Below are 19,529 nucleotides of genomic sequence, written 5' to 3' on the forward strand. Positions count from 1 at the left end.
AAACATCCCAATAAAAGGCAGAAGTTGTCAAATTGGATTAAAAAAAAAAAAACACTTGGACATAGGTGTCTCTAAGAAACACATTTCAAACATAAAGTAAAGGATGGAAAAAAGATCTACAATGTTAACACTAATCAAAAATATTTGGCTGTATTTTTATCAGACCAAGTAGATTTCAGAGCAGTGATATTACCAGAGACAAAGAAGCTCTTTTCAAAACTACCAAGGGCTAAATTCATCAATAGGACATAGCAATCCTAAATATTTATGTACTTAATAAAAGAGTTTCCAAACAGATGAAGCAAGACTGATTGAGCTGCAGGGAGAAATAGACAAATCCACATGGGGGTTGGAGACTTCCAGATGGAACTCTAGCCAGCCTGGAATAGTCAGCTCTTAGCATTAATACCCTGAACAGATCAAGAAATTGATGGTCCTCTCAAGACGTGAAGGAGATCTGAAAGAGAAAACCTCCAGAGCACTCCATTTTCCCAAAAGTCACCCATCAGAGAACTCTTCCACGGGCCGAGGAGAGAAGCTCAAGTCCAACTCCACAGAACCACACAGCCAAGGAAATCTAGGTTCTCCCTTAACATGTACATTGAAGGTATTTCAAGGCAATACTTTAAAATCTGTATGTAAATAATATCAGTGGAAATTGTGTATTTTTGTAACTAATACAAACATTTATTGAACATCCACTGTGTGCAAAGGGACACGCTCACCACTGTAGGACATAAGGATAAATTGCTACTCAGACGAGTGTGTAATGCTCTACAAAAGCTTCACTGCTTTCTGCAATGAATTTTTCAAAAACTCACTGGAAGGTAATGAAGTGATTATAGTATCATGTGGTACTTTGACTCATTTGTCATTTGGATTCAATAGCAGGTTTTCCTGTTTCTGCTTCAGGGTGGAGTTATTTTGCCCAGAACTCTCTAGAGGCATGTCCTATTTACATCTGTGCCCAAGACCACTGAGCTTAACAAAGGCAATCATGTTGGAAAAACCTATGAGCATGGTCTGCACTAAATTGGTTCTACCTTCTTACCTAGTCATGACCCTGGGTTAACTTTTAAAAAGTAATAATACCAACCTAGCCAATGTCGATCTCCAATGTCTAGTCTCCTTTGTTCTGCGTTCAGTTTTGGTTTCCCTGGTGAAGCTAACACTAAAACGTGTGAAACGAGCAATGATGTTCCATTGGGAGAAACAGAAGAAATAGAAGTGGCATTTAAGGGATATAGAAAGAAATGACTTTTCTGCTTCAGATTGAAAAAAAAAAGTGTTAAGACTTGAAATAGTGTTTCTATTTCAAGCCCTAGTGGTTTATTTAACTTGGATGGATTAATTTACTGGGGGTGGTATCCTGGTTTATCATCCATGGGGAGGTAATTTTAAACATCTTGACCTTGTCATCTTGGGGTTCACTTCAGGTTGAAAGTGTTGTATCTGCTATGTCACCTCCCATCTTCAGGAATCTTTCTTGCCTCGAGATGTTGACCTTGCAGATTCTCAGTATTTATTGCCGGTAGTATTCTTCATACTACAATTCTTCCATCCCTTTGAATCTTTCATCCATTTTTTTTTTCACTTGTGAAATACATCGTATTTTTCAATAAAGGGACTTCACTTTTAAGATAATGGTATGGAGAGAAGAGGAAGAGAAGGAACATTTATTACATTTGGTGGGTGTTCAACAGTGTCCTAAGCACTTCTTATATAATCTCACTTAACACTTAAAACAATCAAATATATGGTCTTACTCCCTCTTACAAAGTAGCTCAGTTCAGCAACACACAACCAAAGATGCACAGAACAAGTATCTAAGCCCAGGTCCAATTTGAAAGACTTTTCTTTCTTTCTTTCTTTCTTTCTTTCTTTCTTTCTTTCTTTCTTTTTCTTTTTCAATATATTGTCAAATTGGCTTCCATACAACACCCAGTGCCCATCCCAACAAGTGCCCTACTCAATGTCCATCACCCACTTTCCCCTCTCCCCCCTCCATAAACCCTCAGTTTGTTCTCTGTATTTAAGAGTCTCTTATGGTTTGCCTCCCTCTCTCTCTGCAACTTTTTTCCCCCTTCCCCTCTCCCATGCTCTTCTGTTAAGTTTGTGGATGGAACTGGAGGGTATTATGATAAGTGAAATAAGTCAGAGAAAGACAGATACCAAATGTTTTCACTCATATGTGGATCTTGAAAAACTTAAAGACTTTTCATCAGAAAACCCTTAAATCGATGCCACACTTGATGTGAATATTTCTCAATTTAAAACCCTCACGAGGGGCGCTGGGTCCTTCAGTCGGCTAAGTATAGCATCTGATAGTGGCTTTCAGCTCAGGTCATGAGCTCACAGTTTCATGGCTTCCAGCTCCATGCGGAACCTGCTTGGGATTCTCTGCCTCCCTCTCTCTCTCTCCCCCTCCCCCATTCGCACTGTCTCTGTGTCTCTCAAAATAAACTTAAAAAATTTTTTAATACATAAAATCCTCATAAAAATATATAGCTGTACTGAAAGTACTTTATACTCACAATGAGGTATTTCCCCTTTATAGATTATTTTTCTAACAAGCTCCCAAGAAACTGCCTAGGGTGATAAGCACCAAACTATTTACCTTCTTGGGAATTTAAATCGTAGTTCCTTTCCTGTCCCTTCAAACTTTGGAATATCCACTTCAGGGTTTACTGTGGACTGAATTGTGTCCCCCAAACTCATATGTTGAAGCCTAACCCCCAGTGTGATACTAATTTGGAGATGGGACCTTTGGGAGGTAACTAGGTTTAGGTGAGGTCATGAGGGTGGGGCCCCTATGATGGGATTAGAGTCCTTATGGGAAGACACACTGGAAAGCTTGTATACAACTGCACATGCTCTGTCTCTTTTTCCTCCGGTTCTTTCCCTGTCCTGCGAGGACACAGTGACAAGGTGGCCGTCTGTAAGCCAGGAAGAGGGTTCTCACCAGAACCCAACTGATCTAGGACTTGCAGCCTCCAGAAAACAGTACAAAAATAAATCCTGTTAAGCCACTCAGTCTATGGTGTTTTGTTATGGCAGCCTGAGCTGACGGATACAAGGTTCTTCAGAATTCACTCCAGGGGAGTATACCCTGCGGACATTATTCGACTTGCTTAAATCCCTCAACATACTGATTCTGAATGAATCCTTTGGTGGGCCAGAACTCAGTCAAAACTGCAACAATATTCTTTCAGGTGTTTATGAGCAATTAAGAGCCAGCACCGGTAAACTGTTGAGTAAAGGGTTACTGAGATCGGTATTCCTAAATTAAATCACCACGTTAGACTTTACGAGGTCTACACAGTAAGGCCAGTGGATTTCAAACAGCAAAGCTTTTTGTTTGAGTACCTCCACAGATACATAGAGTAGAAGATATTTTCAGAAAGGACACTTCATTATAAGTTTTGAAGCAGCCATGGTTTTTTTGGTTTTGGTTTTTGTTGTTGTTTCGCTTAAAAAAAAAAAATGCTGGAGTCATTAGAGAATCACAAATGGTGGCAAAGACAGTACCGAGAGGTCCTAAGCACCATTCATGCAGTTTCCTCCCTGGTTACGTCCTACGTAACTAGAGCACAGTGTCAGAACAAGGACATTGACATTGGCACCCATCCCATGTAGAGTGCTGTAATATTTTATCACTAACGTAGATCTGTGCTACTGCCACCAGGATCAAAACCCAGAAAGATTCCATGGCACGAAGATCTCCCTCGTGCTTCCCCCTTGTAGGCGCATCTACCCACCCCTCACCATCAGCTGTAGCCAACAGTGACTTCTGATTTACTGTCTTTCTAATTTTGTCGCTTTAAGAATGCTATGTCAATGGAATCATACAGTATGTGACCTTTGGAGGTGGGCTCTTCTCACTCAGCATGATGCCCTTGAGATCCATGCCAGCTGCTGAGTATCTATTCCCCATTGCACAGTAGCCAATCACCACAAACTTGTGACTTAAAGCCACACAAATTTACTACAGAAGCAAAATTTATTCCATCTCTTACAGGTCTGAAGTTCAGAAATCGAACAACAGTTTCACTGGGCTAGAATCAAGGTATCAGCAGGGCTTCATGAATGCTCTCTAGAGGCTTTAAAGGAAGAATCTATTTCTTTGACTTTTTCCAGCTTCTAGAGGCCACCAGCATTTCTTGGCTCTTGGACCCACATCACTCCAATCTCTGTCGTATCCTTCTTGGACACTCCCCCCTCTCTCTTTTAAGGGCACTTGTGATTACAGTGGACCAACAGGATAATCCAGGATAAGTTTCCCATCTCCAGCACCTTATTTAATCATATCTGCAAAGTCCTTTTTGCCATGTAAAATAATATATTCACAGCTTTGGGAATTAAGATATAGACATCTTTGGAAGGGCCATTATTCTGCCTACCACGCTGAGTCTATCAATAGTTTGTTCCTTTTTATTTTTAGTCTTTTTTTTTAATGAAATTTATTGTCAAACTGGTTTCCATGCAACACCCAGTGCTCATCCCAACAGGTGCCCTCCTCAATGTCCATCACCCACTTCCCCCTCTCCCTCACCACCCATCAACCCACAGTTTATTCTCAGTATTTAAGAATCTCTTATGGTTTGCCTCCTTCCCTCTCTGTAACTCCCCCCCCCTTCTCCCCCACCCTCGTCTTCTGTTGAGTTTCTCAGGATCCACATATGAGTGAAAACATATGGGATCTGTCTTTCTCTGCCTGACTGATTTCACTTAGCATAACACTCTCCAGTTCCACCCACGTTGCTACAAATGGCCAGATTTCATTCTTTCTCGTTGCCAAGTAGTATTCCATTGTGTATATAAACCACATCTTTATCCATTCGTCAGTTGATGGACATTTAGGCTCTTTCCATAATTTGGCTATTGTTGGAAGTGCTGCTATAAACATTGGGGTACAAGTGCCCCAATGCATCAGCACTGCTGTATCCCTTGGGTCAATTCCTAGCAGTGCTATTGCTGGGTCATAGGGTAGATCTGTTTTTAATTTTTTTAATTTTTTAAACCTCCACAGTTTTCTAGAACGGCTGCACCAGTTTGCATTCCCACCAACAGTGCAAGAGGGTTCCCGTTTCTCCACATCCTCTCAAGCATCTGTAGTCTCCTGATTTGTTCATTTTAGCCACTCTGACCAGTGTGAGGTGGTATCTCAGTGTGGTTTTGATTTGTATTTCCCTGATGATGAGTGAGGTTGAGCATCGTTCCATGTGTCTCTTGGCCATCTGGATGTCTTATTTAGAAAAGTGTCTATTCATGTCTTCTGCCCATTTCTTCACTAGATTATTTGTTTTTTGGGTATGGAGTTTGGTGAGTTCTTTGTAGATTTTGGATACTAGCCCTTTATCCGATATGTCATTTGCAAATATCTTTTCCCATTCCATTGGTTGCCTTTTAGTTTTGTTGACTGTTTCCTTTGCAGTGCAGAAGCTTTTTATCTTCATGAGGTCCCAATAGTTCATTTTTGCTTTCAATTCCCTTGCCTTTGGAGATGTGTCAAGTAAGAAATTTCTGCGGCTGAGGTCAGAGAGGTTTTTTCTTGCTTTCTCCTCTAGGGTTTTGAGGGTTTCCTGTCTCACATTCAGGTCCTTCATCCATTTTGAGTTTATTTTTGTGAATGGTGTAAGAACATGGTATAGTTTCATTCTTCTGCATATTGCTGTCCAGTTCTCCCAGCACCGTTTGTTAAAGAGACTGTCTTTTTTCCATTGGGTATTCTTTCCTGCTTTGTCAAAGATTGGTTGGCCATACAATCGTGGGTCCAATTCTGGAGTCTCTATTCTACTCCATTGGTCCCTGTGTCTGTTTTTGTGCCAATACCATGCTGTCTTGATGATTATAGCTTTGTAGTAGAGGCTAAAGTCTGGGATTGTGATGCCTCCCACTTCGGTTTTCTTCTTTAATATTACTTTGGCTATTCGGGGTCTTTTGTGGTTCCATACAAATTTTAGGATTGCTTGTTCTAGCTTCTAGAAGAATGCTGATGCAATTTTGATTGGGATTGTATTGAATGTGTAGATTGCTTTGGTAGTATTATTTTAACAATATTTATTCTTCCAATCCATGAGCACAGAATGTTTTTCCATTTCTTTATATCTTCTTTAATTTCCCTCATAAGCTTTCACTAGTTTTCAGCATACAGATCTTTTACATCTTTGGTTAGGTTTATTCCTAGGTATTTTAGGATTCTTGGTGCAATTGTGAATGGGATACGTTTGTCTTTCTGTTGCTTCATTATTAGTGTATAAAAATGTAACTAATTTTTGTACATTAATTTTGTATCCTGCGACTTTGCTGAATTCATGTATCAGTTCTAGCAGACTTCTGGTGGAGTCTGTTGGGTTTTCCATGTATAAGATCATGTCATCTGCAAAAAGTGCAGGCTTGACTTCATCTTTGCCAATTTTGATGCTTTTGATTTCCTTTTGTTGTCTGATTGCTGATGCTAGAACTTCCAACATTATGTTAAACAACAGCAGTGAGAGTGGACATCCCTGTCGTGTTCCTGATCTCAGAGGGAAAGCTCTCAGTTTTTCCCCATTGAGGATGATGTTAGCTGTGGGCTTTTCATAAATGGCTTTTATGATGTTTAAGTATGTTCCTTCTATCCCGACTTTCTCGAGGGTTTTTATTAAGAAAGGATGCTGAATTTTGTCAAATGCTTTTCCGCATCGATTGATAGGATCGTATGGTTCTTTTATTCTTTATTTTTTTAAAGATTTTATTTTTAAGTAATCTCTACACCCAACATGGGGTTTGAACTCACAACCCTGAGATTAAGAGTTGCATACTCAGGGCACCTGGATGGTGGTTAAGTGTCAACTCTTGATTTTGGCTCAGGTCATGATCTCAGGATTGTGAAATCAAAGCCTGTGTTGGGCTCTGCACTGGGCATGGAGCCTTCTTAAGATTCTCTCTCTCTCTCTCTCTCTCTCTCTCTCTCTCTCTCTCTCTCTCCCTCCCTCCCTCTGCCCTTCCCCTGCTCATGCTCTCTCTCTCTCTCTCTTAAAAAAATAAATAAAAGTTGTATGTTCTACAGACTGAGCCAGCCAGGTGCACCAGTTTTTTCTTTTTTCTTTTGGAATAGTATTCCACGGTACAGTAGCACAGTTAAACTCTTCACCTATTATAGGTCTCCAGTTTGGGCTATAATACATAAAACTACTAAATAGCTGTGCACAGGTTTTTGTGTGGACATGAGCTTTCATTTCTTGGGGATAAATGTTTAAGTATGCCAAGTACAGTTTCAGATTTTTTTTTAAACTGCCAAACTATTTTCCAGAATGGCTGTCCTGTGTTACATTCCCACCAACAATGCAAGGGAGATTCAACTTCTCTGCAACCCTCCCAGCATTTGGTATTATCATGATTTTTTATTTTACCTCTTTTACTAGATATCTAGTGATATCTCATCATTTTCTTAATTTGCATTTCTCTAATGGCCAGTGAGATGGAACATCTTTTCACGTGCTTATTTGCCATCTGTATATCTTCTTTGGTGAAATGCCTCTTCATGTCTTTTGCCAATTTTCTAGTTAGATTATGTTACTATTGAATTTTTCAAGTACTTTATGTATTTTAGACAGGGGTCCTTTGTCAGATATGTGGCTTGTAAATATTTTCCCCCAGTCTATAGCTTGTTTTCTCATCCTCTTAGCAAGGTCTCTCCTGGAGCAAAACTTCTAAATTTTGATGAAGTCAAATTTATCCATTTTTTTTTTAATGGATCATATGTTTAGTGTTCTATAAGCTTTCTATGAAGTTCTAGGTACTCAAAAACTTTCCATGTTTCCTTTTGAAAGTTTTATAATTTATGCTTTATATTCAAATCTATAACTTATTAAGTTGCTTTTTGTGTAGGTGTGAAGTTTAGTTTTTTTGTTTGTCACTGAGATCTAATTTTTCAGCACCATTTGTGAAGAAGCTATCCTTCCTCCCATTTCATTGCTTTTACACCTTTGTCAAAAATCAGTTGGTCAAGGGGCGTGGGTGGCTCAGTTGGTTAAGTGTCCAACTCTTGGTTTTGGCTTAGGTCATGATCTCACGGTTCGTGAGTTTGAGCCCCCACATTGGGCACTGCATTGTCAGTGTGGAGCCTGCTTGGGACTCTTTCTCTCTCCTACTCTCTCTCTGTCCTTCCCCTGCTTGTGCTTGCTCGCTCGCTCTCTCTCTCAAAAATAAATGTATAAACTTAAAACAAGATCAGTTGGTCCGATGGGTGTGTCTACTTCTGGATTCTGTTCCACTGATCTATGTGTCCATGCCCTTAGCAACACTCCCCTAGTCTTGATTAATGTAGCTGTATAATAAATCTTGAAATCAGGTAAATCGATGCCTTCAACCTTATTCTTCTTTTTCAAAATTGTTTTACATACTCTGGTTCCTTTGCCTTTCCATATAAATTTTTGAATAATCTTGTCTATATGTCTACAAAATAAAATCTTTTTGGAATTTTGTGAAGAATAGTGTTAAATCTGTCAATTTGGGAAGAACGGACATGTTCATTATATTGAGTTTTCCAACCCATGAACACAATGCGTCTCTTCCACAGATGTTTTGTACTTTTCAGCATTCATGTCCTTTACATATTTTGTTAGATTTACACCTAAATATTCCATATATCCTTTCTTTTTGATAATAAATTATTGTTACAGCTTTATCACCATTAATTTAGTTGTGATTTACTTACTTAACCTTTAAACAAAAATCATAAATTAGACTCCCTCAGGGAAATGTCAGCCTGTAGAAAATTTTAATGGGGAGTCATTTCTCATTTAAAAAATTCCACATTTCAAAACAACTAAAAAAAATACACATTTCTACTTTCTCTGGAAAAATGGGGAAATCTGGTAACACCAGACTCTACATTTCAACACAGCAACATTTAGCTAGAGCTGTGTAGCCTGGACCCCTTATCAGAAGCAATGCTCTCTGGGTAAACACAACCCCCACGACACCCAATGAATATGCATGCACTCACACCTGGCTTAATTTCCTTATTTGTTACTCTGCCGGTTCTGTTAAAGTTACTGAATTTCCACTTCTGCCTTAAATTGGCTGGTGATATATGTTGGCATCAATGATATTTTGGGTTTATTAATTAGGCTTTCAGAGATCACCCAAGGGGCACATAATACATATTAATCATCCATACTCTATGTATTTATGATATGTATATAGTCTCTGCCACCCCAAACCGTCCTTGTTTTAGGACATTTCATCATCCCCAATGATTCTTCCCAACTGAGAACGCAGAGTACATGTGGCCTCAGAGTAGGATGGAGATAGAAGTAGCCCAGAGAGACCCCTGTACGGGAGCTCTTCTCCATGGGTTGGGATTTTGGCATACAGCTCACTGGGCAGAAGTAAACCTCTGGTAAACAACGGCCATTTTTCTTAGGGTGCTTTTGAGCTCCGAATGTATACTTACAAAGGTACTTTCCCAAGAATTTATCTTGAGATAAAGGAGGTCACACTTCAAAGCTTCACCAACAAGACTCAATTTTTCTCCCAGGAGTGAGAAAAGTGGGTTCCCTTGGGTTGACTGAGTTTATTCTGCTTATCTCTACTGTTCATTCAAGTGGATGACAGAGTTAACCTAGTCTCCACATAGCCTCTTAGCCCCATCTCTATATGGCCAGGGAGGAGAGTTCATTTTTAATATCCCACTTCTCCAAATCCATTATCCATGATAATCCATTGTGTCCCCTGGGTACTTAATCATCAAAGCAACCATAAACCTCTTTTTGAAGATCAAATGGTTCTTTAATCCATTTACTTACAGCCTCCCAAGTTACAGAAAATTAATCTGAACTGTAAGTGGGCCACTATTCCAAGTTTCTCATGGAGCCTGTTAACAAGGTAACAAATCAGTAATGGCTTATGTGCCAGGTGGGTCAAAATGTGGAACAAATCACCTTGGTTGGTTGCTTTTCCCTGCGCTCTTCATTCTAACTTAGCTCTTACTGCCTGCTTGGCCTGCCCGCCTTCCCAGAATCCCATCGATGAATTAGCAAAACTCAGCCAGCCTGAGAGCTAATTGGACTTTAAACTTTCCAGTGAGGGTGCCATTAATTCTCATCTTTCCTTCTGCATCAGGTTAGCTGAAACCATTTAGGGAAATCACTGTAGGTCTTTGAACTCTCAAAGAAGTAAGAAAGCAGTAATTTTAATTAAGCAAAAGCACCAGGTTCCAGGCTAAGTTTCCCTTTGTCCTTATTCATGTCCTCTTCAGTCATTTACTGAGGGACTGTATCACATTACCTCCAAAATGGTCTTGGACATGGGTGGCCATGGTGAAGCCTCTTGGCCTCAAGAAAACTCCAAGGTCGTTACTGCAGTTGCCTCGACATTTCTCAGTTCCCCAGTTAAGAGAAAGAATAATCATTTCTGAACCACTCAATAAAAGAAATTGAGATTCCATATTAACTAGAAATTCTGGGTTGGTATTATCCTTTATAAGGATTTTCCCTTGCCATAGAAGCTGGATTAACTTGAATATAGAAAACTCCCGACTCTGATCGTGAGAAGAGGCTTTTTAATTATTCATTATGCAGTAACTAAGTGTTCTTTGGTTAAGAGAAAAAAAGTGGCTCTTCTAAATAACAATCCATTCACAGGATGGACAAACACCCTGCATTTTCTAGGCCTTTCCTCAGTGTCTACTGCACATACGTTTTCTTCATGTGAATTATGTATGTGTGTGTGTGTGTGTGTGTGTGTGTGTAAGCCCATTAATGATGGTTGAAACATCAGTCAGGAGACTGGGAGAAAGACAAAGTAGTAAAATGAATCCAGAGACCCAAGGAAAAGGAATAGCAACAAAAGAAAAGCAGCCCAAGGGAAAAAGGCTGTTGCAGACTGAACAATGGGTGGGGGGCTCATCAGGACTGGCCTCTGCAGATTGGAACCGAGACAGCGTTCAGCACTTCTGTGCCTGTGGGGATGGGGTCAGTCCATCTCAGAATGCAATCAGGACGTGAAGAAAGGATGCTGTTTCCTCAGCAAGAAAGACACCTGTAGGACCCTCCTTGGGGTTTAGCAGAGAACCAGGAGAAATCAGATGCCCAGAGAAGGACCTAAGATAGGAAGAGACTGTTGTTATGAACTAAAGGTTTGTGTCCCTCCAAAATTCAGATGTTGAAACCCCTTTCCCCCAGTGAGGTAGGACCTTCGGGAAGTGATTACATCACCAGGTGAATTTGTCATGGTAAACAACGAATCTCGGGCTGGGATAAGTACCCTTATAAAAGAGATTCTGGTGAGTTCTCTTGCTCTTTCCACATTGTGAGGACACAGCGAGAAAATGGCCATCTACAAACCAAGAGATGGGTTTTTACCAGACACTGAATCTGTTGGCACCTTGATCTTGGACTCTCTAGCCTCCAGAACTGTGAGAAATGAATGTTTGTTGTTTAACCCAGCTGGTCTATGCTGTTTTTGTTAGAGCAGCCCAAACGGATGAACACAGCTGGGCTTGAGGACCCAGGTGAAGTAGGCAGCCCCTGAGAATGCCTAGGTCAGATTCCTCTTCCCTGAAGCTGGATGTGCCCCAATCTTGCAGAATGGGGCTCAGCTCCCAATAGCCACACTGTGCTCCCTGGAGCTTCTTACACTGGATAAGTGATTTTGTTGTGTCCTAAGCATCAGGCCTGAGAAAGACATTGTTGATGACTGTTAAGAACTGAATGTTTGGGGTGCCTGGGTGGCTCAGTCAGTTAAGCATCCGACTCTTGATTTCAGCTCACGCCATGATCAAGTTTCAGAGTTCAAGCCCTGCATTGGACTCTGTGCTGACAATGGCATTCTGTCTCCCTCTCTCTCTCTGCCCTTCCATTTCTCTCTCAAAAATAAATAAGAATAAACTTAAAAAAACTGAACGTTTGTATACCCCCCAAATTTATAGGTTGAAGCCCTAATCTCCAGTGTAATGATATTTGGAGATGGGACCTTTGGGAGGCTCTTAGGGTTAGTTGAGGTCTGGAGAGTAGAGCCCCCATGATAGGATTAATGCCCTTATAAGGGACACCAGAGAACTTACTCCCTTGCTCTGCCATGTGAGGACATAGCAAGAAGGTGGCCTTCTACAAGCCAGGAAGAGAGCTCTTGCCAGAAACCAAACCCTGCCAGAACCTTCATCTTGGATTTTCCAGCTTCCAGAACTACAAGAAAATATATTCTCATTGTTGAAGCCACTCAGTCTATGGTGTTTTGTTAGGCCAGCCTGAGCTAAGACAATGGCTCGTTACAGAGAAGGGGTAGTGATATAGGGGGCACCTGTCAGCATAGTCAAGGAAGTAATCTGGGAAACTAGGTCTCATGAATCGTTATATTTTCCCTGGTACACATTCTGGCTAAAAACACAACTTTTGTATGGGGCTTATTCTTCTCATGTTTAAACTCTACTCCAGGGAGCAAGGCTCAGTGAAAACTTCCATAAGGGTAAAAACCAAAGAGATAATGAGAAGCCTTCAGGAAGAGGGATACAAGTGGAAGTTTATTTCAGGACATTGATCACTGTTCCGTGTTTGTACCTGAGCACCCAGCCAATCCATCATCACGTGGCCGTCCCTCCCATGAACCCCTCTTTACCCGCAGATGCCCCTGCTGGAGAATTGTAGCCTCCTTGCTCTTGCTTAGCTCCTGCTACTACAACACTGCCCAGGAGGGTTTCTCTATCAGCCTGTGACTCTCAAGGATCTGACTTGGACTCTGGTTTCCACCATTTAGCACCTTGGGCGAGATGCTTATGGACATCAGTTTATAAAATGAGAGTTGTACCTTCGTCTTAGGTTTGTAGTGAGAATTAATGAAACAAGGGTAGAAGACCTCTTTGCACAATGCTTGGCAAAGTGCTCGTTTGATATCCTAAAAAAGGAAGAGGAGAGGGAGTCCAAGTTGTAATTGAGAGTTAGGTCTTCTTATCTGGGAATGGAGGTTCTGGAAGACTGTTTAGAAGAAGAACATGGTATCTCCCTCCTTTATGAGGAAGATTTTGGCCTAGTCATCATGGCTATTCCTTGCGGACCTCTGCAGCATCTCTAGCTGCCTGGAGCGTGCTTGCTTCTATTCTTGATTAAACAAGCTAGAGAGGATATTCACAACAAGCATTTTCTAGTTGTCGCCTAAAAGCAACAATTTTTTAATTATTGCTACTTCCCTTCCAATCACTAGGGCTTTTAATGCAATTGCAATAGTAATGTTGTCCCAGGGTGATGGGCCACTACGACTGAATAATATCCCTGGATTCTATGTCTTTTATTTAAAAAAATAATAAAAAAACAAGAGGGACACAGGCCCATCTCATGAATGTTAATGTGATCAAGACCGTTGCCCACTGGAAAAATGGGTTTTAATGGAGTCGTGAGAAAGCGTGCCTTGCTACATCAAACAAAAGGAAATCGATAGCCTTTAAAGGATTAGAGTTTCCAGAGGCTGGGTGGGACAAGACAAGTAATATTTTGTCTAGACAGCGTTTTTGATTTTTTTTTTCCCCCAAATTTCCTCCGTTTATAGGACCGGTTCCGTTAAGCATTTTGTTTTTCTTGTCAATGAAGCGTCGAAGCAATTTGACCAAATGGCGAGCGAACATTTGGTTTCGGTCTCATTACACATGCTCTGCAAGCTTGCTTAATAACCAGATAGGTGTTTTCCTCAAAGACTTGGTATCTTCCTGAATGGGAATCAAGCCAGAGGATCTCATCTTTACGGACTTCGCTTTCTCCCTCGTCCAACTCCCTTCCCCCCCCCCACCCCCCGCCTCCACCCACAGACACCACTGCCAAGTGACCCTGACAAAGGAAAATCAGATTCCTGCCTCTTTTCTCTGCCCTCTCATCTCAGCATCAAGAAATGATCCCAGCCATTTACCTTGATGGTGCAAAATGAGAACACCATGGTCAAAGTGGGTTAGCAAATCCTCCTCCTAGAAGACAGGCAGTACAGCGATACAGAAAATTGAGAAGGCGCTTTACCAGGCTATGACGCGCTTATGCTGGGTTTACTGACAAGCATGTCTCACCTTCCAACAGAAACCAGGCAGTAGCATTGCAGAATCTTAATGTTATACGCCAGCAGGTTGCTTTATTAGCCTTGGCCTTGTGACCCTGGGAAAGAAGCAAGTCAGAGAGAAGGCTGAGCACTTGCTCAGTCATGTATTGATTGAGCACCGCCATGTGCCAGCTAGAAGCCTCCATTCAGTGAGGACAGGCTCCTACGGGCAAGAAAATATTTATGTTCACTCTTCTCGGCCACTGGGCAGTAAGGCACAAATTACTAAAAGTTGTACTATTCAGATAACTGCACCCAAGGTTAGAAGTAGGAAATCTTCTGTGGCTCTTGAGATGGGTGTGACCAGATAGGACATCTTTTTTTTTTTTTTTTTGTACACGTGTTTCAGCTGATTATTGGCATCAAATAAACCCCATCCTCTGATACCCATCAGAACATTTCAACTGGCTCCCTGCTCATAGGAAAGGGGAATAGTTTGGGGCGCCTGGGTGGCTCGGTCGGTTGAGCGTCCGACTTCGGCTCAGGTCATGATCTCACAGTTCGTGAGATCGAGCCTCGCCTCAGGCTCTGTGCTGAGAGCTCTCTGCCCCTCCCCACCTCGTGCTCTGTCTCTCAAAAATAAACATGACAAGAAATTAAAAAAAAAAAAAAACCCCAGCCAGAGATATGCAAAAAGAATGACAAGGTGCACAGAGTTCCAGATACTACTATGGAAGCTCTGTGGACTGGAAGCCCCAAAACCATTCACAGCCCTTTCCCCTTGCCTTCCTTTATGAAAGAGGCCGGAAAAATAAAATATTTTCTTTCGGAAGCTTGCTGGCGGCTAGCAGTGGCTATGTCACCCAGTTTAGGCCTATGGATAAAATAAGTTACTGCACTGGGCTTTCAGGAGAGTTTTTTTAAAGGGGCAGATTCAGTGAGCACAGCTCCTTAGGCCATTGTCCTTCCTTTTCTTATCTAAACAGGTATGATGCCTGAGGTGCAGCAGCCTTCTGGAAATCACAAAAATGAAAGCCACTTGCTAAGGCTAGAGGAGGAAGATAAACAGAACCGGGTCCTCGAAGACATTTAGAATTGCTTTACTTGTCCAAGATCATCTACCTCCACACCTTCTGTGGCACATAACAAATGTGGCAAATAAACCCCTTTACTTGTTTAAGTCCTGTCTCTTAGGTGTTCTGTTACTTGCAGCTGAATGCAGTCTTAATGGACACCCTTCCTTGGAGCATTCAATCCAAGCTAGCTCAGCCCCGCCACTCGGCCATTTATCCTAGTGACAGGTGTTTGCATCCGTCTTGACAGACACCTCCTGAGCCTGCACGGCTGCTGCGGCAGTAGACAAAATCTGTTCTGGGCCAAACTTTCTGGAAATAGCGAGTTGCAATGATTATTCCAACTTGGTTTGGGCCTATACCTCTGAAATCCTCATTTTTGCCGTATTTCTCAACTTGACGAGTTAGACTTTGTGAGTTTTCCGGGTTCATTCTAAACCTCCTCTCCTGCCTAATACTCCACGGCACTTGTGTCAATAAAGTTCTTACAGTTTCCACCTGGAGGCTACCATAGGGGCCTAGTCAATCTAGTCTTTCGGTCACAAAGCTAAAGTGTCTTTAAAGATCATCGTCTACACAGAACCCTTTCCAAAGGCAACAGTTTTCGTCCAGAACTCTTACAATGGACTCCTTAAACTATTTGAAGGGCAACATTTCCTGCTAATGGCCCATAAATATTTGATGGTCCGATCTTAACTGTTCTGAAAGATGAAACCACTTTGTACACTATCAAATGGTCCCCAGAGACTCTTCTGTCTGACTAGTTGGCCACGTTACTCATCATTTGTGGCATCCCACCTCCCCCTTGAGGAACCTGCGTAAATCGATAAGAAGTAATTTGTCAGATGTAGAACATGCAGTTTATTTGTAATTATCTTAAAACCACTGCGCACACATCCCGTGAGTGCGAAAGTGACCGAGAAACGTCCCTCCCTAGGACTATAGGCTCATCTCAGAGAGAAAGCGGACCTCACCGCTGCGCTGCCTCTGCCTCCCTACAAATAACATCAGCAAAGAGAAAGAATGATGGCAGCTAACCATTACGTGGCACTACTGTATGCCAGGCTGTTCCGAGAACTTTAAATATCACAACTTATTTAATCCTCGCAACAGCTGGCGAAGGTAGGTACTCTTATATCCTCGTTATACACATGAGGAAACCGAGGCACAGAGAAGCACAGAGACTAAATGGAGGAGCTGAAATTTGAAGGCAGGCAGACAACGTCAGAGTCCAAGACTTCAGCACAGTGTTTACTGCTGGCGGAGGGCACATCCTTTTTTTTTTTTTTTTAATTTTTTTTTTCAACGTTTATTTATTTTTGGGACAGAGAGAGACAGAGCATGAACGAGGAAGGGGCAGAGAGAGAGGGAGACACAGAATCGGAAACAGGCTCCAGGCTCCGAGCCGTCAGCCCAGAACCCGATGCGGGGCTCGAACTCCCGGACCGCGAGATCGTGACCTGGCTGAAGTCGGACGCTTAACCGACTGCGCCACCCAGGCGCCCCGCACAATTGGAGGGCACATTCTAAGCTGGGGTCCGTGAACGTTGCCTCCTGACGTTCGAGGCCGTGCACAATCCCCTCCCCTTGAATAGGGACCGGACCTACGCCTCGCTTTAACCAACAGAATATGGCAACGGGGACAGGCTGTTGCTTCCACAATGGCATCTCATAAGGAACGGAGAAGAACCTGTGGTCAACTACTGGCAAGGAACAGAGAGGCCCTCCATCCAACGATCCTCCGGGAACTGAATTCCGCCAGCAGCACATAAGCTGGGAAGCGGGTTCTTCCCCAGTCTAGCTTTCAGAGGAGATATGAAGCCCTGGCCCACACGCCTCGTCAGAGCTCCTGAGGCAGAAGTTCATTCGGGCCCTGACTCCTGACTCTCAGGACCTGTGGGATAACAAGTGTGTGCCGTTTTGAGTTGCTAAGTTTGTGTTAAGTGGTCACACAGTAGTAGATAGCGTATATATATCGCCTCTTGCTGTAGTAACTCTTTGGAATATAAATCTGGCCCATCAGAAGTGGTCACGAATCGAGAAAGCAAGATCACCACGCTTTCTGGTTAAAAGCCAGGTGCAAACATGCGGGGAAGGGAACAGAGGTGGAGATGTGGAACCAAGTCAACGTTTGTGAGAAGCCGAGTGTTGACTGTTCCCAGTCACAGCCATGTCCCCTCTCACCTTGTTAATGCCTGACCTTGAGTCTATAGAGAAAAATACTGGAGGAGAACAGACCGGTAGAGAGATGTACTTTATATACTTTTGAAACAACTTACAACATCTCAAACAGCTTCCAAAGTTTTTTTTAAGAATTACGTGATTTCTGCTGTCACGTTGTATTATGTATAATGAGCGAGCATTCGGGACCTAAAAGCTACAAAAAAAAGCTGACAGCTCCGAATGGGGGAGAAGCACAGGAATAAGGAAACCGGGCCCGGGAAGGTTCCAGCTGAGGCAGGAACAAGCATCCGAAAGTGGGACATCAAAGCAGATGTGCGCAATCTGGGTCGGTTCAGTGAGTCAGGCAAGTATCAAGGGTTGGATTAAGTCACTGGTTCAGAATCCAGGAAGAACATCACTGAGCAGGGGACAGGAGGACAAAGAGAACCTGCAATAAAGGAATGAACTGATGGGAAACACTAAGAAGCCCAACACACCCACAAAAGGAAAGTCATCGGGACGCTTGGGTGGCTCAGTCAGTTAAGCGTAGGACTCTTGATTTTGGCTCACGGCACGATCTCATAGTTCCTGAGACAGAGCCCCACACTGGGTTCTGTGCTGACCACACAGGGCCAGCTTGAGATTCTCTCTCTCCGTCTCTCTCTTCCTCTCCCATGCTTGTACTCTCTTTCTCAAAATAAATAAATAAATAAATAAATAAATAAATAAACACTTTTTACAAAGGAAAGTCCTTGATGATGAAAAGTACCCGTCGGCCTTAGCCCAGTCACTGGTATCCACATGAGACCATATCAGGAAATGGCGCTCGCGACGAAGAGGAGGATGGACAGTAAAGTGCCCTCCAGAGAAAGCACTTTAAGACTGAAAAACGAAGCAAGCCACTCCACACCACTTACAATTTCATGCCCAGGTTACTTACTGGCAGGGAGACGGAGACCAAGTGGACCAACGACAGCAACGCCGTGCAGCTCTCCCCGGCGGTTATTCTCCACCAAGTCCCGACCTTCATCCCTGGCTTTTATAGAGGGAGGGGCCTGGTGGTGTGGTCAAGGGTAGTTATCTAAAGTGGGGCCTTCTGTGTCCCATTCAGGGAAGATCAGAACAAGCCTTCCCTCATCCTGGTTAAGGCATAAGTTAACTTCCACAGGGCCTGAAACACGTAGCCTCAAGGGGGGGGGGGCACGCTCAAGCCCAAACAAGGTGGAGGGCCACCTCGGGAGTCAATGTTGTACTCCTACAGTCCTCAAGCAAGGCTGGCTGAGAGTCTGATGGGGGAGAGGAAAAAGAGCCCTTAACTGGAGAAGAGGGGCTAGTGATATTTTGCTCACTGGATCTCCCATATCACTGATTCACAGGATGGTCTTTCTGAACGGTTCTTCTCTGGGAAACGTAGGACAGGTGTGGAAGAACACATCACAGATGCATAGCATTGGAATAAATCTTACGGGCAATCTCACCATATCATCTTATTGACAGACGAAGAGAAGACACAAACCTAGAGAGGTTGACACGTGTCCAAGCTCCCAAAGCAACTGAGTGGCGGTTTCAGAAGCAGGGCCTCGGCCGGGCACTCTTTCTTCGATACCACGCTGGCCTATTAATCAATGGGGGGTAGGAGCCAGAGCAGTCAGCGCTCAGCAGACAAGGACACCATGTAGTTAAGCGCTAAATTGCATAGACAGGCTGTAAGTGCTAGAGGAGTTGAGAAGATAAATAGAAGAGAGCTGGGGTAATTAGAGAAGACTGGGGGAGAAGGTTCGGTCCCATCCAGGCCATGAAGAATGAGAAGGAGCTGGGAGTTTTTCTGAGCAAGTCCAAATTGAATCAGCATCTCTAACCTCCTCCTCAGCAGGACAAGGACCTTCAACACCGTCACATTTCCCCAAACTTCCCCCACTTCCCATCTTCCAAATGTTTGTCTAACACGTTATGTGCAAGGGGGTTAAAATACCAAAAAGAATTAGCTTACTCTGTTTGACAATCAATCCAACACATTTTAACAATGTACTCACCACCGCTTCCCGATTCCATACCTCTTGGCTTCGTTTGCTTCTCTCTGAAGCATGTACTGTTCGATGGTTCTTTTACGAAGGGCTCTGAGGGCCAACACTCCCAGCCCTGCGCTCCTGCCAATGGCTAGTTCATCCTCGGTTCCAAATGACACTTTACCTGGGGAAGAACACCTTCTAGCCTTTACTCTTAGTGCTGACAAGGGTGCTGTCCATGTGATGGCTGTTATTTTGTGGGTAGAGGTCGTTTCTTGCTGCTTGC

The 19,529-nt window shown here is 42.8% G+C and overlaps 1 long non-coding RNA gene across 2 annotated transcripts; it reads right to left on the reverse strand.

The window, feature by feature from the left end:
- Positions 1-750: 750 nt before the first annotated feature.
- Positions 751-18,311, reverse strand: LOC123381084. Of its 2 annotated transcripts, XR_006587572.1 has the most exons (5): positions 18,178-18,311; positions 14,033-14,117; positions 13,882-13,936; positions 12,793-12,879; positions 8,803-11,090 (listed from the first exon to the last, which is right to left on the reverse strand). It is a non-coding gene; the product is annotated as an uncharacterized LOC123381084 (long non-coding RNA). The 2 variants fall into 2 exon arrangements; XR_006587571.1 differs by lacking the exons at positions 8,803-11,090; positions 12,793-12,879 and adding an exon at positions 751-1,632 and having other exon boundaries at positions 18,178-18,310.
- Between the last annotated feature and the right edge of the window lie 1,218 nt (positions 18,312-19,529).

The sequence above is a fragment of the Felis catus genome, chromosome D3 (assembly GCF_018350175.1).
Source record: "Felis catus isolate Fca126 chromosome D3, F.catus_Fca126_mat1.0, whole genome shotgun sequence".
NCBI lineage: Eukaryota > Metazoa > Chordata > Mammalia > Carnivora > Felidae > Felis > Felis catus.